The 22,110-nt window shown below is 45.0% G+C and overlaps 1 protein-coding gene across 2 annotated transcripts in view; it reads right to left on the bottom strand.

The window, feature by feature from the left end:
* The window catches only part of WASF2 (WASP family member 2), a 41,302-nt gene extending 22,688 nt beyond the window's left edge, over positions 1-18,614 (bottom strand). Inside the window, exons 1-2 of one of the 2 annotated variants that reach the window (XM_073317976.1) lie at positions 18,484-18,614; positions 17,828-17,874 (exon numbers count right to left, since the gene is read on the bottom strand). The gene's annotated coding sequence lies outside the window, so the exon portion shown is untranslated. The remainder of the gene's footprint in view (positions 1-17,827; positions 17,875-18,483) is intronic. The other variant, XM_073317975.1, reaches the window with a different exon arrangement.
* Between the last annotated feature and the right edge of the window lie 3,496 nt (positions 18,615-22,110).

Genomic DNA, 22,110 nt, shown 5'->3' on the forward strand with positions numbered 1-22,110 from the left:
AAGGGAGAGGATGCAGCATTACTACAAGGCTTCTGTCACTGGACCCTGCTCAGAGGCTCCGGGTGCCATGGCACAGGGGATGTTGCAGAGAGCCACACAACTGCCTTTGCAGTAGCTAGAAGGTTCTTGGGAGGGGGGCAGTTAAAGAAGAATTCTCCTTTTCCCTTTCAGCAGGGACAGAGGATTCAGGGCTTCAGCTTTATCAGACAATTACTAAGCTGGAGACAAGGCAGACATGATACCTGGGGCCTCTGAGCAGAGCCCAGTGACAGAAGCCTTTAGTAATGGCTGAGCCCTCTCCCTTTTCCCAACAGCTGTTGGGGTGGGGTAGCTTCTCCACACGACACTGCATTTGGACATCAAGGCCCCTCTCATCTTGTAATATTAGTCTCTGGTTAGGAGGTTTATCCCTCCACTTATTATATATCTTGTAAAATTTCCAAGCCCTACGTATAAGTGGATGGGAAGAGGAAAATCATGCAACTGATTAGACACAAAGAACAGTGTATTTGAGAGAGAGATTCTGGGGGACGTATAAGCAGAGAGAGAAATGAGGAGGGGAAGGAGACAGAAAACAATGCTGAGAAAGGAAGAAAGGAAACTAGACATTACAGCAGTTCAGACAACGCAATTGTGAATAGCAGTGCGCACCGAAGTGATGCTCTGTAACATCCCCATGTGGACACCGTGGGAGCAAACTAAAAGGTTCCTGGTTTGCGTTAACGTAATCCTCTAACTCCCCACAGCTCCACATAGGAGAGCTACAGCATAGCACTGTGGTGCACACTGCTATTCGTGCCCCCGTAGTTCAAAGTGCAGAGCAGTGCAGCCATACATAGACAACACAAGGATAAATGCACCATGATCTAGGAGAAAAAAGAAACAGTCAGTGAAGCCAAGAAGGAAAAGGTCTAGTAAAAATAGGAGCCTGCTAGTAAGGTTCATTCTTAAAAATTCATTAAGGAGAGCTGATCCACAACATGCTACAAATAAATACAGAACACAAAGGACAGTACACAACTACTTTATTCTTTTAAGTTGTAGGAACATGACAGAACAACTGGTTTCCATTCTGGCCAGTACCACTAGTCATCAGGATAGTAGGTGTCAGGTAAACGTTTCAAGCTTTGTGTGATATATGGATTTAGATATTTCCTCTCAAATCAAATGAAATCAGTTGTGAAGTGGAGATGGGATAGAATCCTTGGAGAGCAGTCATATGGATTGGTTATTGAAAGTTTAGACTGGGCTATGTTTAAATGCTGCAGTTTTCAGTATATACAGTATTGTACAAAACTACAAGAATACTTTATGGATCTAAAGCACCCACACACTTCCTGTTGTGACATGGGGTGTGGCTAAGGGTGGCCTGTCATTTCCATAGAGAGGAAACATTTTCAAGTCAGAGATTGATACAGAATACTGGATAGGGAAAGACAACCACACAGAAGGACAGCACCACGCAGGTCAAGGAACAACAGGTCAGTGCCCCAGCTGCTACTCATTGCTGACCCAAGCAACAGCATGACCTGGCAGTTTCACACCGCTGCTTGGTTGGGAAAGCTGTAAGCAGACGCACGGAAGCTATTTCTCTGCAGACAACACTATCAGTTTAAAGTTATCCTCACAACCATAATTAACAACTTTTTCAAATGAAAACTGAGATTCTTTAGAAATTGATGACTTAGTCCCTTTCACTTGCATGAGAACTTCCCACTTGACAACTGTATTTTTTTTCAAGCCCTGGAAGAGGACACATGACTGGGATAACTTGGAAACACGATTTCAGAATTAGCAATAGAAGTCTCTCCTCCTCATCCCAAAATCTGAGGAGACTACAGGCTGAACTGCCCAATGGCCAGCCATCTCCCCTCCTGCCTCTCCCATAGCTGCAAGTTCTATCACTTCCAACCAAACATTGCCAGGATTTGTCATTTTCTCACTCCTTGTTGACATCTCTATTTATGCTTTTCTGAGTGCTCATCTCTTCTTCTACAATTCCATCACCCCAAGTTCTTCCTACAAAAATCTGCTGAATGCTGCAGCAGACTCTCTCCTTCCAGGAAGCTCATACCACCACTCCTAGATTCCTAGCAGTCTTCCACCCAGCAGCACCCTCCCAATTTCAAAACTCACTACGCACTTGCTCCATACTCTCTCTCATGCTACCTCCCCCTGCTTTCGTACTCCACACCCTCTGGTCTTAACTGCCTCCTGTTTCTCCACAGCTGGAGAGGTGCCTCCCTGCTGCTCATGGAGACCAGCCTATCTAGAACTTTAAACCGTAAGCAACCAGGACTTCTTCTTGAATCTGTTTCTCTCTTTAGCACAAAATTATTCAACCCAAAACTTGCATCGAGGATACTACAAAAAGATAAGGTAAATTAACTAATTAATAGGACAGAAGACTGTAAATGGAGAAATGCAACTCCTAATGCTGGTATCTGCTTATCTACCACAAGGAACAGAAAGCTTAACTTACAGTGAACTAGTACTAAGGCTTCTGGTCAGCTGGATATTACAGGTATATTGGATTAGTTGACTACGGGGACTCAAATCCTGCAAACTGGGCTCTGCCACAGTGGATCCTACAGGAATCACAGAGTTCTGGACTGAATTAAAGTAGAATTGGTTTATTTGAAACAGTTCTTGCCAGTCTACGAGCCCTTTGGACAGAGCTGCACCCATATTCACCATTCTGAAAAACATGGCTGGAACAGCAAACCCCATGAGACAGAACAATTGCCATGAATAATTAGAGAGATAGTTTTCATCAAGTATTAAAAAGCAACACAGTGACATCCCAGGATTAACCATCTGCTTTCCTATATGAATTCTGTCAGTGAGAAGAAATCACTGAAATCAAGATCAAAAGCTTCTCTACTGTGGACTTGGGGTGGGGAAGACCACCACCACAGCTGACAACCAATTATTTGTTTTCTTTTCTTGTAAAGGGCTCAGTTACCATGGTCATCATGATGGTGAGGAGAAAGAAGAGAGTCTAAAAACAAAGGTCACATACTTCACAAACTTTGCTTACAAGATTTGGGAGCTATTTTCTCACTGATATTTGAATGACTAGCATTGCATTAAAGGGAGTTGCCAATATAATTCCCCACCATTAGTGCAAGAAGGGACTTCTTGTATTAGAAACAATCTGAGAGAAAATTTTAGCACCAGAAGTAATATCTGCCACAATGTCTGGTGCAACACAGCACCTGAGGTGGACACAGCGCATTTTCAAGTGTGTTCAGGTCACTGATAACCCTTCCCCAGCCATCAAATTAAAGTTTCTGCAGCATTGATTGCTACAAATAATCCTCCCAAACACAAAGAGCATAGCAAAGAGGAACTGGCCTCCAGCTAAGCTCCTCAGAGAGCAACCTTTGGGAGTATTAGACACACCAGCAGGTTTGCGAATGAGAGGGGAAAGAGATAATCAGATATGAAATTCCCATCAGTATGAAATGGGACTTAGTGGCCTGCCAATGCAGACTGAACATTTACTCTAGCGTCTATGACAACTCTACTTTAAATTTCAAGCTTCTCTCAGCAGTAACTGCTCCCCCATCAAGCTGTAATGGCCAGAGAGACTGGCTTTTGCATAATCTCAAAAGGGCAGGGGAAGAGGACAAAGCAGCCAGACACACAGGGAGAACGGGAAAAAACAGAAAAAGGTCAACAGAAGGTTCTGCTGAGAACTCACGGCAATATCCAAGTGCACAATGTGGCCACAGAGAAACGGGATGCAATAATCAGAGATGCTGCTGTTACACGCTACCCTAAGAGAGGAGACCTACCTAGCAATCAGTACTGCTTCTGAGCAATGGGGAGTGAAATTATAGAGCAAACTGCCATGTGATGCCACAGACTATTCCACTCCGCCAGCTGTAACAAGTATTCAGTCCCAAAAACATGTCAGATGCTCATCTGTCATTAGCTTCCAAGCCTGCCAGCAGCTGAACAAGAATCAGCAGTGGAAGGCAGCTCCGGACTGCTTTCTTTCACAGGGCTCTATTCTCCCCACAAGTCAGAGGATTTGTGAGGGTAAAACCCACATGCATAGGAGAAAACATTCTCCAACATCTCTTACAGCTCATTAGGTCCTGAAAGGTCAGTCCAGCCCAAACCCTTTGCCTGCTATCACATAAAAAACTTCCCTGAAGCTAGATCCACACTCATTTGAAGGTTTGCCCAATCAGGTAACTACCCTGTAGTTTACCATCAGTAAACACAGGGGGCCCACCTCAAATCACCAAATCCAGATGTTGATAAGAGGGATCCTGTGGCACTATAAAAGAGAGGCAGAGCTGACGGAGCTGCCAGCCCTGCAAACCCACCATGGAATCTGAAAGCCAAGCTGTTCTTTTTTCTGGCATGCATCACCACACCACCACTCATTGCTTTCAAGGGGATTGCACAGGTGTAAGTCAGAATTTGGGTCTTCATTTGGGACTTAGTTATCAGTTCTGATGACGATGAGCAAGCCAGAAAAGAATCCAGCTCACTCTCCCATAGCTGGGTTGGCACTACATGGTTAATAGGAATTGAACTGTGCGTCACTAAAGCAAGCCGATATGACCCAATACAAACAGGAAAATCTGTTGAATAAAAAGCTGGCCTTTCTACACAGCCACTTTTTAAGAGAAGAACTCTGCTTTCACTCATTCAACTGAAAAACAAGTTTTAAACAAAAATGGTCATCTGTATGAGACTTTATTGGTCCTTGACTAAGCATACACACAGAACTCAGACATTTAAATAAAATTTTAGAATAGTAGTGACAAAAGAAAGTCAGTATAAAACAATCAAAACAATTGTCAGAAATGTTTAAGTCTCAGAATTCAGAACTACTGACACCAATTATCTGCAGAAAATAAAGCTCAACAGCAGAAAGTTTCAGCTCTTGGCATGTAGGGGTACACCAAAAAAAGAGATCAGCTACTTAAGTACTGGCAGCTCTTTGCTGTTGCAGCTGCAGGGGAAATAGGTGGATTAGAAGTAGTGAAACATTCATTTGAACTCGACTTTTTTTAAAAAGGTTGACTAATTTTGGCAAGGACCCACGGTTACTAGTGACTCCTGGGAACTACAGGCCAGTCAGCCTCACCTCAGTCCCTGGAAAAATCATGGAGCAGGTCCTCAAAGAATCAATCCTGAAGCACTTGCATGAGAGGAAAGTGATCAGGAACAGCCAGCATGGATTCACCAAGGGAAGGTCATGCCTGACTAATCTAATCGCCTTTTACGATGAGATTACTGGTTCTGTGGATGAAGGGAAAGCAGTGGATGTATTGTTTCTTGACTTTAGCAAAGCTTTTGACACGGTCTCCCATAGTATTCTTGTCAGCAAGTTAAGGAAGTATGGGCTGGATGAATGCACTATAAGGTGGGTAGAAAGCTGGCTAGATTGTCGGGCTCAACGGGTAGTGATCAATGGCTCCATGTCTAGTTGGCAGCCGGTATCAAGTGGAGTGCCCCAAGGGTCGGTCCTGGGGCCGGTTTTATTCAATATCTTCATAAATGATCTGGAGGATGGTGTGGATTGCACTCTCAGCAAATTTGCGGATGATACTAAACTGGGAGGAGTGGTAGATACGCTGGAGGGGAGGGATAGGATACAGAAGGACCTAGACCAATTGGAAGATTGGGCCAAAAGGAATCTGATGAGGTTCAATAAGGATAAGTGCAGGGTCCTGCACTTAGGACGGAAGAACCCAATGCACAGCTACAGACTAGGGACCGAATGGCTAGGCAGCAGTTCTGCGGAAAAGGACCTAGGGGTGACAGTGGACGAGAAGCTGGATATGAGTCAGCAGTGTGCCCTTGTTGCCAAGAAGGCCAATGGCATTTTGGGATGTATAAGTAGGGGCATAGCGAGCAGATCGAGGGACGTGATCGTTCCCCTCTATTCAACATTGGTGAGGCCTCATCTAGAGTACTGTGTCCAGTTTTGGGCCCCACACTTCAAGAAGGATGTGGATAAATTGGAGAGAGTCCAGCGAAGGGCAACAAAAATGATTAGGGGACTGGAACACATGAGTTATGAGGAGAGGCTGAGGGAGCTGCGATTGTTTAGCCTGCAGAAGAGAAGAATGAGGGGGGATTTGATAGCTGCTTTCAACTACCTGAAAGGGGGTTCCAAAGAGGATGGCTCTAGACTGTTCTCAATGGTAGCAGATGACAGAACGAGGAGTAATGGTCTCAAGTTGCAGTGGGGGAGGTTTAGATTGGATATTAGGAAAAACTTTTTCACTAAGAGGGTGGTGAAACACTGGAATGCGTTACCTAGGGAGGTGGTAGAATCTCCTTCCTTAGAGGTTTTTAAGGTCAGGCTTGACAAAGCCCTGGCTGGGATGATTTAACTGGGAATTGGTCCTGCTTTGAGCAGGGGGTTGGACTAGATGACCTTCTGGGGTCCCTTCCAACCCTGATATTCTATGATTCTATGACTCTGCTGCATAGAGCTGCTAGCTTCAGATATGCAGGTAAAGTTTAGATTATTCAGATAATCCAGAAGTATCATCTTGGATTCTCAGATATTACAATTACACATGGGAAAAGGATGGATCAGGGGACTGGTAACAAGATACAATCTTCCATCTTTAGGTCGTTGATTCCCATTTGGCCCAGATCTGGATCTTATATCATTAGCATCTGAAAGCTATTAAATGAGTATGTCTCAACCCTTTCCCAGTAGATGAGAGTCCACAGCACAATCACCACTTCATTCAGCATCCTTGGCAATCTCAGGAGACAGACCAATGACTGGTCTGGGCCAGGGAGACAATTACTCTTTGAGCCCAAGAGCAGGTCTCTCCAGATCGGGAGTGAGATGCATTACTTGGGCATGAGGGCAGCGTGGAGGAAGCTTGCACTGTCATTTTCCATGAAGAACCAGAGTTACGGATAAAATGTAAGATGTCTCCGGGGCTCTTAATCTAACACTTTCTAACATCACTAAATTGACCTAAAATACATGTTTTCCAGTCAACACATTTTCAACTGGCTTTCTGAATAACTGCTGCATTCCTAGCTGTGTCATATATCACCAAAAAATGCATCCAAGTCTCACAGCATTGCTACACGAATGCCTCCGCAAAGCGACAAGCCAATTTCTGCAAATGGTGCGCGTCTGCTGAGGCAGGCACCACTCACTATCTCATTCCAAAATTGAGTCAGTGCTAATAGGAATAGCAGGTTTTCTTTCACTCCTGCATGCTACCCTCCGCTAGCCACCAGAGGGGGCGTGTGTTTGTTACCATAATAAAACATTCACTGGGCCCTTACGAAGCCTCAAATCTCACATTGGTATATTTTCATCACACAGCAGAACATTGTAACTGGTGTAAGCAGTTTTTGAAATGACTTAAGTCGAAGCACGTTTTGAGCCTCTTTTTCTGCAAACTGTTACACCTCATTTGCAACTGAGCCCAATAAACCTTCCCACCCGTCCTTAAACATACATTACTCTTTCTAGCAGAGTTCCTAAACTATATTTTATTAGTGAAACAAAGAAGCAGCTCTAACTCTTTTCTGAACAGCTCAGCTGCTCTTTCAGTTTCAACTCATGCCTAGATAACTATATCACAGCAGAGTGCCTCTACCCTTCCGCCACACTTGGGGAATACTAGAAAGATAAGTCTTTTCTTAATTATTAAATGTAAATAGCTCATTAAATATAATCTAATTACTTTAATTGTAAGAAAAGAAAGTAATTACAATATGTACGGGTATTCTTGCCTGAAATGATTTAATATTTTAATCTTTCCAGCATTATTATTTTAAGTTAACCTTTGACATTAGAAAATTTGAGGGAGTTGATGTCTTAAATGTTATTTTATGAATATCTGTGGGGATTTCAGTCATGAGCAATTTTAGAGGAAAGAGATAATGATTTCTACATAGAGTCAAAATAAGATGTAGATCCCTTGCAATTACAAAAGTAACAGGATATGGCGTTTGAGGCAATAAAACATGTTTTACTGCCTCAGAGAAGTCAAAAGTCAGAGATGGAAAAGAACTGTAAAGGGGGCCATTCAAAAACCCAGCATTTTGCTACTCTGCAGTAGGGCCCTGATCCTGCAAACATGCACGTGCTTATGTTTACTACTGCAAGTCGTCCCACTGAATCTTTCTACAGGCTAACAGTACACACAGGGTAGGGGACTCCAACTGGGTGAGTTTACAACTTGAACCAGGCCAGTAAATAACAGGGATATTTTTAAGGTCAGGCTTGACAAAGCCCTGGCTGGGATGATTTAGTCGGGGATCGGTCCTGCTTTGAGCAGGGGGTTGGACTAGATGACCTTCTGAGGTCCCTTCCAACCCTGATATTCTATGAGGGGTTCCATCACCTCCCTTGGGAGACTATTCTCCAAGTGAAAATCTCCCCCCAGAAGGGAGTTCTAGCTTAGGTTTTGTACCAGCACCCAGCCCACTCTGTCCTTTGTTTATTCTCATTCCTACTCCTACCCATTGCACCATGCCAGGCCATTCTTCCCCAACCTTGGTGTTCGCACTTTTCGGATGCTCAATCCTTAATACCTGGTCAAGCTTTGTTTTGTTCTTTCTTCATCTACAGGAGGGCTAAGTAGTTATCAACCTCACTGATATTAGAACAGTATCTTCAGAATGAGGGAGAAGTGGAGTTAGTCACCTCATACTCACCCCACCGTGACAGCTAGTTTAAAATAATGAAATGCACTGTACAAGAGCTCCTTAAGATCAAAAGCTTGTCTCTCTCACCAACGGAAGTTGGTCCAATAAAAGATATTACCTCCCCCACCTTGCCTCTCAAATACACTGGGCACATTTAGGTTAGATCACAATTATAAGGAGACTTTTCTATTCAGAAACCCAAAGAGATTTAGAAAGCAATAAATTAGTAATACGTTTGGTAGAATTCAATTTTTATTTTTTTTGTAATTTTGACAAATACCTATGTTTATTTTTAAGCATTTTTAAATGTATCCATTTACATTTTTACAGTTGCAGGAAACTGGGGGTCAGAGTTATTTAAGGACAGTGGACACTGGAATTTAAAAGTTTTACAACTGTAACAAATTGTTTACATCACATATCAAGTAAATATCCTTAAATTAGCCTCTAATAAGTTGTCAAGCAGCATTTTTCTTACTTTGCCTATCTGTAAATTTTAATGATCATCCATGGAAACATTTCTTCATGGGTTTGCGTGTGGTGTATGGTGAAACTGATATTTACTGACATTCACCAGTAAAAATCTAATCTTCCCAAGCCTAGTGACAGTGCAGCAACCATTATGTGCTCCGTAATCTCACTCTCAAGCCTGGACATCAGAATTGTTTTTTGTGAAAACCAGTGATGGGATGCTACGCAGGATACCAGGGTAAAGGTTCCTTTACTCTTTTTGTAAAGAGCCTAATCTCTTTAGCAGCCAGAAGAGAATGCTAGAAGGAACCAGGATTTAACCCCTTCTCCACCGGACAACAGTGCCTTCAGATCTTGTATGATTCAGCAGCAGCCAGACTGAGGCCTACATAAAAAAGTTCACTCAAGTCAAAATCCAAGACAAAGCAGTTTGTAGTTTTCACATGATCTTGCAAGTCCGGTTGAGTAGTCTCTAACTCAACCTCACCAACTACAAACTGCCTTGGCTTCCCTTGAGTTAAGAGCAGACCTTTTTCTGTAGTGAAGGCAAGAGGTAGGAGAGAGAGCAGTCCCTTGGTTAAACTGCTCACAGGGTATTCTCAATGGAGACCTTGATTCTGAAATTCACTGTCTCCCTTGGTCTTCCAGAGAGCAGATTTAATGGACTTTAGAGCATGCTAGCAAGACCCCAATTGTTTTAACCAGGCTTTCTTGGTTTGGGAAGATAGGCAAGTGTTGATTAGGATTCAGTGGCAGATGACTGTGGAATCATCTGCTGGCAATGGGGCAATTTTTTTGTTTTGTTTTAACTGTAATTTAATTTTTGCATGTGCTGAAACTGTCAATTCAGACACTGCTGCTTTATGAAAACCTCTCGTGTAAAGCCAGATCCTAGAAGCGACATCCTTGACTCAAGTCTGAATTCTCAATAGAGACCAAAATACAACTTTGTACAAATTGGTTGATTATGTGTTGTATAATTTAGCCTCTAAAGGGGAAGTGGTCAGTTATTTTATGATGTCCAAGACAGAAGATAAAGCTGTATTTATAGTTACAGTGTCTTCCTCCAGCAGAGGCTCAGACCAGACGCTGCTGGTATTGAAAGGACAGGATTTGGGGGGCGGGGATGTATTTCTCTCTTCTATTTGCAGCTGTAAGACCAAAGGCATAAGAATGGATTTTCACTTACTGTGCACAAAAGCAGAGTGTATGCAAAAGGGACTCTCACTTCTGCTCTGGCAGTGCCAGCAACTCACAACACTATTTGCTAGTCTTGGGGCAGTCATAAAACTTTCACCCATTCATTCAACCTGGGTTGCCATTTCCCCTCCCTACCAATTAAGTCCTATTTTTTGCACTCCATGCATGAACTGCAGCTATACCATTCCATCAGACATTTGTGTCTGATGGCCTCCTCTGAATGCCACTTAGAGCCTCCCAACGAAGAGCTGGTTGAAAGCAAAGCATCACTCATTCCTCCAAGCAGAAGAAAAGAACTTAGCTACACAGAGACTTGAAGCAAGACTCTAAAAAAGAAGAAAAAAGGAAGGCACTGAAAGAGGAAACATGAGAAATGAAACATACTCTGTCCTGTTCTGGTAATATAATAAGCCAACAAATGCTTAGCAAAGCTACACAGCATATGAACAATTAATGCAAACCTGCTGTGAAAAAAAGTGACATCAACTCACTGGCTGTCACAAACCAAACCATTATCCCTATTAGAAATTCTAAACAGACCAGTCATGGAGGAGCCAGGACCAGAATACTATTGTGTTTTTCCACTACACAGTATCTTAGTAGGATAGGAAGGGGGTAGGGCATACTGTTCTCCCTCCAGCACATGTCTTCTGTCTAACTTCTGTCAGAGCATGCTCACCTAAGTCACCTTCACCAATGAAGCCTTTTCTAGCCATCACAAAAAGGCACAGCTCATCGTTCCCATAACAATCTCTCTCATCTTTCTTTACAAAAGGAAGGTAAGAACCAATAATCCAGCTCTACAGAAGGGGAAACTGGGGCACAGAACAGTTAAGTGACTTGTCTAAATCATATGGAATGTTAGTGGCTGAGCTGCACACAGAATGTTGTTCCAGGCCTATGCCCTAACCATCTGTCCTGAAATAAGGACATTTCCACCACAAGCCCCTTTTCTCCTGTACAAATCAAGGTCTTCATTTCATGAAGAAATTGTTCAAACAGATACACTGCAATCCAGCAGGGAAATAACAGGTTTTCCCACACTAAATCAGCCCTTTTTAAGAAAAGTACCTATCAAACAGCACAAAATACAAGGAAAAGAGCAACTATAGGTAAATGTTTTCCAATGTAAAACAGATAAACTAGAGCTCATTTATATTCTTACAGCAACTTTAAGAACTGATTCATTTTAGCAAGAAACACCTTAAACATGTTCCATCCCATTCTCTATTGTGTGCTATCTCAAAGAGCAATGGTGGATAACCTTCAAAATAACAGGTCACACATGATCTCAGAACAACAGTCTTGTAGGTGGCCTCAGGGCAGATCTCACACACAGAAGGGGCAGAACAATGGAGGCCTTCAATAATGAAACAATCATTTATAAGCACCTTATATCTGTTTATCTCCAAGAGCTTTACAATGCTATGTAAGTCACTACTAATCCTGAACACAGGTTCAAGGATTTTGGGTTAAAAATAAGACTGCACAGAACAGCAGGAAGGACTGCACAGAATTCCGGAGAGGAATGGCATCGGTGACACCCCACTTTATTTGCAGAAGCAGCAATACAGGCGGAGATGGAGGGTGTAGCACAGAACCACCCAGGCCACCCGAGTCGAGAATTAACTAATCACTTGGATCTGTGATGCCATTGAAGATGCTCAGGCACAGCCAATCAGAAAGCAGGGATAACAGACCAACTAGCACAAGAAAAATTGTCAAGAAGAGCAAAAAATTCTGAGAGTCAATGTCTGTTGTCTGCTCTCTCTGTCCTCCAGGACTCACTGCATCCAACCCTAAAGCATCCTCTTCCTGTATGGGCATGCAGCAGGCCTCCTCTGAAAATGGGTGAGATGCTATCGATCAGGAAGGGAAGGTCCAGGTCACCTGGAGATGTCAAAGCCAAGTTAGAAGTACCTTCCAGACTAGGGGGAGTCTATGTGCGGGAAGTGTGGCCTAGTGCAGAGAATACTGGACTGGGCTCAGGAGACCTGAAGTCTATTCCTGGATTTTGCACTGACATGCTGGGTGAACCTGGGAAAGTCGCTCCACGGCCCTGTGCCTCAGTTTCTCCATTTGTAAAAAAGACAATGATGATAATGATCTCCTTTGTAAAGCACTTTGATGAGAAGCACTATATACAAAGACCTAGGTGTTGTTATTAGGTTCATCTTGCATACCTGCAAACACCAGTTTCTGCTACCTGCCCTAAAATTAGCAACTCCAGAGTCTCTTTTAGAACCCCCCCACCCTGCCCCCAGCAAATTCCTCAGTTAGGACATGCACGGGGAAAGTCTGTTCTCCCATGCCTCAACCAATGGTACTATTATACCAGAAAGCTTCACTACAATTTCAAGAATTAGAGGGGGGACCTTGGGACTGTTTTTTAGCTTTATTACTACAAATGTGAGTTTTGCATTTGCGTGTGATAAACACTATGTGCAGCCTATGGACTGTGCGCCTGAACAAAACACAACCCAAGCTCATATTTCAGCTTTTCTGGGAGGAGGAAAAAGGGAAGAGTGTGCTCTTTCACTCTCCACTCCTCTTCTTCCACCCCCACCCCCCACCTCCAGCAGTGAAAAAACTAGAAAGCTCCCAAAGAAATAAAAATCTTATCTAAGTCTGGGTGAGGCCACCACCCTGTAAACATCTAGACAAAGCCCTTATGAGCCTCCCCTATATGCTATGATACGTAGGAGACTCGATATAGCCACTCCCCAAAAAAAGATAAAATACAGTATGCAATTTCTTTTCTTTATCACGCAGAGTTGCAGTGAGAGGAAGTGAACTTCACCAGGGTAGTTCTGTTCTGAGCACTCATTTGATTATGAACCATCAACAGTTCCTACACAGAACTTTTACTATTCAGTTTTCACCTATCTAGGCACTTATAATGTGCATGTGTGGTGTCTAAGGCACTGATCCTGCAAATATTTATTATTAGGCATGGTATTGCTCACAGTACCAAGCACTCTTAAAAACAAGGCTATTGCTCAAAGTACAGTAGTAAGCACGATTCCCTAAGCACCTACTATACTGGAGAACAGTTGCATTTTGTCCATATAACTAAAGATTTAAGGCAATGAAGGGGCCAAAGACTTATAGATGTTATGTGCAAAGGACAACAATATCAGGCCTTTGGTGTGTCATGTTATTCTCCCGCCTCCATTCCCCCCCGCCCCCCAAGTCAGACTTGCTACTTGCGGGACAAGCTACAGATTTTACTTCTAGTTTTTCTACTGTGTGTTTTGCACACCTAGAGCATTCTTACAGGCACTACACAAGACAAAAAATAAATGCTGAGTCTTTGGCCAAAGCATATCTTTGGCCAGTGTTAGCCCTCAAGAAAAAACCTTCACTTTTAGCAAAATAGACTTTGCAGAAGTCTAATATCTCTTACATACAGAGACACCAGAAAGTGTAAAAACTTTAACCTGAACCATGCAAACAAGAGACAGGAAAACAAGTCTAAGATCTTTCTAGTCCATTCACTTTCTGGTCTGTGCAGGACTGTTTCTTACTGAGTGTTCCACTGTATTTTGCCCAGTCCTCAGTATCGGTGTTACGTCTAATTAAAAACACAACGGAAACCTTAGTTTGAAAGAATAAGATACTAAACTGAGTCCAAAAGGCCTATCTGAAAAGGGTACTAGAATGATTAAAGTCAAGCCTTTTATGTTGTAAATCTGCCTACTGTACAAGAGGCTGTCAATCAAAACCTTACCTAACTTTTGTAGCAGGACTAACCCCAATCGATTTCCCCTGTTTTTCTCCCTGGGATTTGGGTGAGGGGTCAGCAGAGCTGGACTAACCAACACAACTGGATTTAAACAGTGCAAACTTCAGAAGACTTAACCTACTCACCTACACCACACCACACATTTACCTAAGCTTTGAATGAATGAATGAATTCCATCTAAACCAAGACCTGAAGAATCAGTCACATTTAAAATATGCCAGAAACATGGTTTGGTATTTATACATAAGGTTTTTTAAAATATTTGTCAACAAATGAATCAGTGATCACAAGAAGTGTTCTGAACTGTAAGCTTAAAAATTCATCTATTTTTGTTCATCTATTTGGTATGCAATACAATTCCTAGTAAAGTTGGTATAAAATTCTGCTTAACAGAATGTTATTAGTTAACCATTCCTACAATCTCCAATAGTGACAGCTCTGTATTTCTCAACAGTTCCATGTCTCTTTCCTTACTAAGGGCATGTCTACAGTACAAACTTAAATTGACTTAAGTTTGTAGTGTAAAGCCAACACACAGCCTCCGTAGTAATTAAGTTGGTTGTGCACCTCCACACCACACTCCTTGTGATGGTGGAGTGCGTCCTCACTAGCAGAGCTTGCATCAATGTAGACAGAAGTGCACTGTGGGTAGCTATCCCATAATACAACTCACCAGTCACTAGCTTGTTTTATTTTTAAATGTAGCATTCCAGATAAAGTAGCGCATTTTGTATCAGTTCTACTGCCTATAGCAGAGGTGGGAAACTATGGCCCAGGGGCCACATCTGACCCTTCAGACATTTTAATCTGGCCCTTGAGCTCCCAGCAGGGTTCAGAGCTTGCCCCTCTCAGTGCATGCTGTGACTCTGCACAGCTCCCGGAAGCAGCGGATGTCCCCCCTCCGGCTCCTACATGTAAGGGCAGCCAGGGGGCTCCACATGCTGCCCCCGCCCCAAGCGCCGCAGCTCCCATTGGCCAGGAACCGCGGCCAATGGGAGATGCAAGGGCGGTGCCTGCGGACAGGGCAGTGTGCAGAGCTGCCTGGCCGTGCCCCCACATAGGAGCCGGGGGGGGGGGGGGGATGGGACATGCTGCTGCTTCTGGGAGCTGCTTGAGGTAAGTGCCATCCGAAGCCTGCACCCCATACCCCCACCCATGCCCCAGCCCAAAGCCCCCTCCCGCAGCTCTGAACTCTTTATTTCTGGCCCCACCCCAGTGCCTGCACCGTCAGCTGGAGCCCTCAACCCCCTCCCACCCTCCAACCCCCAATTTTGTGAGCATTCATGGCCCTCCATACAATTTCCAAACCAAGATGTGGCCCTCGGGCCAAAAGGTTTGCCCACCTCTGGCCTATAGCCTGCCTTACTCCAACTGTCTTCAATTTTTATTCTCTCATCTCTTTCCATTATTATGGGTTGTACTGTATACACTTCTGTAAATCAAGGCTTGAAAAGTTCACCAGAAATCTACTAGGCAAAACCAGAATGAAATCTACTGGTAAATGGACAACACAGCTTTCCCAAACAGCAGCTGAGTTGTCGGTTTCACTGCTACTCACAGGGTTCTAAAGAAAAATAGTGAAACCAACCACGGTCTTGTTAATTTTACTCTGCAACTGCTTGGAAAGAGTCTGGCTAGCAGCAGAAGTACTAGAACCATCTGTTTGCAAACTCAGGAAGTGGAAAACGTTAACCTTCCAAGGAGGAACTGAATGTCATCTTCTTGGAACTCTCATCCATTCAGTGTGTCACTCTGTCCCCATAGAGCGTTGGCTGGGCTACATACTGAGGCTGATGATCCTGCTACAGCTTTGGCTTAGACGGTCTTTTAGCCCAAGTAGTAGGGGCTCATGTTTTAAGATCCAGAGGTCAATCACTGCTGCTGACAACCCACCTAGGGGAGCGGCATTACAAGTGATGATTTGCATGGAGGATTTGAATGGGGTGGACTTCTTGTGAAGCTTGGGAGGAGCTTCCCCAAACCAGGGTTTTCTTAAGTTAAAAATATAAAAACATCAATTCTGCAGCTGTGTCTGGCCTACCTTCACCAGCCAGATACAGCTTTGAACTTACTCATGAGTCAGTGAATGGATTTTCAAAGTCATGCTACTATTGTCTATTTTTAAAATTTGTAAATATTATGTAAGTCTGTAAAAGATTTTAGCAATACATTTTTACAAGAGGCCTGATATAAAGTTTAACCAAAATATAAGACAAAAACCCACACAAGAGTTAAAATAAAAGAAATGGATACAGAAATTCTACTGAACAGTAAGTCACAACAATGGACATTTTCATTCCAGTGGCTTCTAATAGCAACCAGCTCTGCAGCCATGTAGAACTGGTGCAAGAAAGTCATGGCTATTTTCCTTCCTCATTTGACAATCAGTTTGCGTAGGGGTGCACTCTGTTCCCCATAAAGCAACACAGCTTGTCTCAGTTCTACTGCAATGGGCCACCCTCATTGTCTGCTGGTCTCCCATATTTTTCTCCACTTTCAACTTTTCCTTCTCACAGGATTGCCCACTCTTCTGGGTGCTTTACAAATGAAAGGATCACCAGGGGCTTTAAAAACTATAGCCCCATCTACACCAGGAATGTTTTTAAGAGCTTCCCATCATTGACAGTACCAGTTCTGCTCCACTCATGTTTGCAGTGTTGGATGCCCTAAAGTACTGTTGGTGCCACAAGTACTCCTTTTCTCTGGAAATGGCCCACCTGATGATCACTTTAGATAAGCTATTACCAGCAGGACAGTGGGGTGGGAATAGGTATTGTTTCATATTCTCTGTGTATATATAAAGCCTGCTGCAGTTTCCACGATATGCATCTGAGGAAGTGAGCTGTAGCTCACGAAAGCTTATGCTCTAATAAATTGGTTAGTCTCTAAGGTGCCACAAGTACTCCTTTTCTTTTTGCGAATACAGACTAACACAGCTGTTACTCTGAAACCTAAAGAAAACAGGCTGCCAACATTTTTAACACCACATTGATCAGACCTGCTCTTAAGAGTTATACAACATGATGTTAAGAATGCCAATTGCCCCATCTGAGCTAGGACTTCCAGTGTTGCTAACACAAAGGGGAATTGAATCAGTGTTGGCACCCATGAAAACTTTTAGAAAAATTTCCCTATTGTAGACAGGGCCTTTAGGCCAAACTGTGACTAGTATGAGGAATTGTTGTAACTGACGCGCTCCAAAAGGTAAATGACTGTTCATATCCTGAAGCAGCAGCTTTAGTGCAGAACTATGTACTAATTCAGAACAACCTGAAGAATATCCCCAGGAACTAAACTGTGTGGATGTTACAGCTAGGTCAGTTGATCCAACTACCCCACCATATTCAGCAGCATCCTCCTAAGTCTCCTCTTGTAGAGGCCCTGAGGAATCAGAATTGAAGAAGATATTTTCCACCATGCATTGCAGCAAACCCAGGGTCACACCCCAATCTGTTTCAAGCAGTACATGTATATCACACAGTACACCACTAATTGGGAGTATATTTGTACACATTCACACACCCACACATATATGTGAGATAGGGAAAGAGGGGAGAAGAATCAATTCTTTCACCACCAAAATGCAGCCACCTCTGGGGTGCGAAGGCAGCAGTCAGGCAGATAACCGTTTCATACCAATGCTCCACAATTCCACTCACAAAAAACTTGCACCAACAAAAACAGCCAGCTGCACAAACAGGCAAAGTTTTCACACAAGCAAGCGGGCACATTCACGGGTTTTGCGCGCACCTTTAAGGGGGCTCTTTGAAAACCCAGCAGCCAAGCATAGCACAAGCCTGCAAAGAAAAAAAAAATAATAATCTTCCACCCAAGCCATAAAAACAAAACCCCAAATCCGCTCCCAGGCCTTCTATCTACTTTAAGGTGCCCTATAAAACCCAGCACCCCATTATCTAAGCACGTCCCATGCAAGTCAGATCTACACAGCAGGGACCTTAAGGGGCTTCAGGGGGTCTTCCGCTCTCTGCCCGCCTCCGGTTAGAGGGGAAGACAGCAAAGCCCCTTAAAAGCTTGGTAGCTGGGCACCCTCCCGTACACACCCCCAGCACTGGGGCGCCCCCCACAGGGCCAGGGCAGGTGCCCATGAATTTGGCAGCCGCTATTGGGGAGACTCTGTGGAAGTGTCACCCCAAGGCGGGGTGGGGGGGAGGCAGCCAGGCCCCCCGCACCCCAGGCCAGGCCGAGCCCGCACCCCAGGCCAGGCCGGGGGAAAGGCCCTGGGGAGGCTCCGGCGCGGCAGCGGCACCCGGGGCTCACTATGTGGCAGGAAGCAGGACCCGCCCCACCCGCGCGGCTCCGTATCTGGCAGGGGCCTGGCTGCTGCCCTCGAGCAAAAGGGCCAGCGCGGGAGATGGTCGCCGCTGCCGACGCGCCCGCTCACTCACCCCGCTAGGCGGCCTCGCTTTCTCCGCCGGCTGCCTCCACTCACCACCACCGGGGCGGGCAGCCCCTACCGCCCGTCCGCCATTCCACAACTCCCCCTCCCTGCCCGGACTGAAACTCGCCCCGCCTCCCCGGCCGCCGGTCCGCGGCCCAATTGGCTCCCCACCTCGGCCCTTCGGCAGCTGATTGGCTTCCCGGCCGCGCCCGTCAAACTTGCTACGCAACTTGCGTACGCTCCCAGCGCAGCACGAGGACCCCACCCAAGCAAGCCCCACAAAGAGAGTCAACAAGGTGGAACGTGCCATATGAGCGCTGGGGGGGGGACGACACACACCATTGGATTAAACTGAACAAGATTTCCTGGAGGTCAATCAAATCTTTTGAATTAATACGATACTTTTAAAGATATTTCACGGTGATTAAGAGCAGTCGGAAAAGATTGTGCTTCCTGATTATTTTCCGAAACGCTTGGCCCGCCCCTTCCTGGACTCCTCCTCCTATGACTGCACTTGGTCTTTGCCCTTCTTCTCTATGGTGTGAGGCCCTCCGAGGAAGGTTCCACCTGTGGAAGCGGGGGGGTGTGTGCACAAGCATGACTGGCCCATTTGAGAAACAGAAAAGGGGGGAGGGAAGGAGGAGATTCCAGTAGGGGGCAGGAACTTGCAGAGGGGTGGGAGAGGGCAGAGGAGGGAGGGGTGGCAAGGGTGGGCAGTAGTGTAGCAGTGGGTAAACTGAGGCCACGTCTCACTGGGGGAATAGGGAGCTTAGGTTAGGTTAGTTTACCCACTTCATTTTTTCACACTACCCCACCGCTGGAGGGGTGGGACAGGGACAGACAGAGGATAGCAAAGGCTGGGAATAGCTGCGGTCCTGCGGGGGAGCCTCCCTTTTGCCCACAGCCTGGTGAGGGCCCTGCAGCTGGAGAAAGCGAGGGCCTGGGCTGAGATAGGGCCCAGTTGGAGATGGGGAGGGCAAGGGAGACTGTCGCAATCTGGAGATCCTGGGCAGAAGTAGCAATGGGGAAGGGGCTGGCAGAGATGATGGATCAGGAGGTGGCCCTACAATAGATGGTGAGGAAGCAGGAAGCGTTGAGGGGGTGGGGGGGGCAGGCCCACCAAAGAATGGAGGAGGACCTGTGGGAGCTAAAGAGGGTTTTTAGGAGAAGACAGACGTGGTAATAGGGGTGGCCATACAAGAGAGGGAAAGGAGTTCGCCTCTGGCACAAATGGAGATGGCCCTCCAAGGAGTGTGGGGGAAGCAGGGAAGGAGTTGCAAGAATTAGAGGGGACCCTGGTGGAAGGGGGAATGCCATAAAGGAGGAGGCCTGGTGAAGATGGGGCAGGCCATGGGAAACAGAGAGGAGCCCGCAGGATTTTGTAGTCATGGGGAAGGCTGGGAAGGAGGTGACAGCTTTCATTTGGTGGCCATCTGCCTCCTCCATTGCCCTTCCCCTCCACCCCACACCCCCAGGGAGCTTGTTCCAACTGTGCTGTGGAAGAGCAGGGATATGTTGTTAGAGAATTTAGGTTGTGTTGCTACTAAACAGAAAAAATGTCAGGAAGTAGAAATATTTTGTAGAGGGAAGGAAGCCCTTTTTTAAATGACATCTTGTATCCAGGTGGCATGTTGCATCCACAGCAACCAGGTGTTTGGGGAGCTGTCTCAATGCTTCATTAGTGGCATTTCTTTTTGGGGTGCAAGGCAAGACTTTTTGTTAAACCCTTTTGGAGACCCTAGCTCGACAGACCCAAATCCTGTGATATTTGGACTGTGCAAAGAAACTAGATATATTTGATCTAGTCCAGCTTTTGGCCCTGGTCCTGCAGGCTGATCCATGTGGATGAAGCCACTTTGACTTCAAGCCAATTTGCTTGCAGGCACAGAGGTCTATCTGTGTGCATCTGATAGCAGGATTGGGGGCTTAGTCTCGGCTTCTAGCAGTTTCTCTTTCATTGGTGTCGGGAGATTTTCTCTCCCCAGTAAGGCCCAGGAATTCATTTGTAATATTCCGCTAGTAGCAGAGACAATAGTCCAGTTTGGCATCCCCTGGAAAGAACTAAATGAATCACCTCATTATAATATGTGAGTTGGGAAAAGAATTTATACAGTAAAATGACAGGTTTGAGAGTAACAGCCGTGTTAGTCTGTATTCGCAAAAAGAAAAGGAGTACTTGGGGCACCTTAGAGACTAACCAATTTATTTGAGCATAAGCTTTCATGAGCTACAGCTCACTTCATCAGATGCATACTGTGGAAAGTGTAGAAGATCTTTTTATATACACAAAGCATGAAAAAATACCTCCCCCCACCCCACTCTTCTGCTGGTAATAGCTTATCTAAAGTGACCACTCTCCTTACAATGTGTATGATAATCAAGGTGGGCCATTTCTAGCACAAATCCAGGGTTTAACAAGAACATCTGGGGGGGGGGGGGTTAGGAAAAAACAAGGGGAAATAGGTTACCTTGCATAATGACTTAGCCACTCCCAGTCTCTATTCAAGCCTAAGTTAATTGTATCCAATTTGCAAATGAATTCCAATTCAACAGTCTCTCGCTGGAGTCTGGATTTGAAGTTTTTTGGTTGTAATATCGGAACTTTCATGTCTGTAATCACGTGACCAGAGAGATTGAAGTGTTCTCCGACTGGTTTATGAATGTTATAATTCTTGACGTCTGATTTGTGTCCATTTATTCTTTTACGTAGAGACTGTCCAGTTTGACCAATGTACATGGCAGAGGGGCATTGCTGGCACATGATGGCATATATCACATTGGTGGATGTGCAAGTGAACGAGCCTCTGATAGTGTGGCTGATGTGATTAGGCCCTGTGATGGTGTCCCCTGAATAGATATGTGGGCACAGTTGGCAACGGGCTTTGTTGCAAGGATAGGTTCCTGGGTTAGTGGTTCTGTTGTGTGGTATGTGGTTGCTGGTGAGTATTTGCTTCAGGTTGGGGGGGCTGTCTATAGGGAAGGACTGGCCTGTCTCCCAAGATTTGTGAGAGTGTTGGGTCATCCTTCAGGATAGGTTGTAGATCCTTAATAATGCGTTGGAGGGGTTTTAGTTGGGGGCTGAAGGTAACGGCTAGTGGCGTTCTTTTATTTTCTTTGTTAGGCCTGTCCTGTAGTAAGTGACTTCTGGGAACTCTTCTGGCTCTATCAATCTGTTTCTTCCCTTACGCAGGTGGGTATTGTAGTTGTAAGAATGCTTGATAGAGATCTTGTAGGTGTTTGTCTCGGTCTGAGGGGTTGGAGCAAATGCGGTTGTATCGCAGAGCTTGGCTGTAGACAATGGATCGTGTGGTGTGGTCAGGGTGAAAGCTGGAGGCATGTAGGTAGGAATAGCGGTCAGTAGGTTTCCGGTATAGGGTGGTGTTTATGTGACCATCGTTTGTTAGCACTGTAGTGTCCAAGAAATGGATCTTGTGCGTACTGGACCAGGCTGAGGTTGATGGTGGGATGGAAATTGTTGAAATCATGGTGGAATTCCTCAAGGGCTTCTTTTCCATGGGTCCAGATGATGAAGATGTCATCAATATAGCGCAAGTAGAGTAGGGGCATTAGGGGACAAGAGCTGAGGAAGCGTTGTTCAAAGTCAGCCATAAAATGTTGGCATACTGTGGGGCCA

The sequence above is a fragment of the Lepidochelys kempii genome, chromosome 19, assembly GCF_965140265.1.
Source record: "Lepidochelys kempii isolate rLepKem1 chromosome 19, rLepKem1.hap2, whole genome shotgun sequence".
Lineage (NCBI taxonomy): Eukaryota > Metazoa > Chordata > Testudines > Cheloniidae > Lepidochelys > Lepidochelys kempii.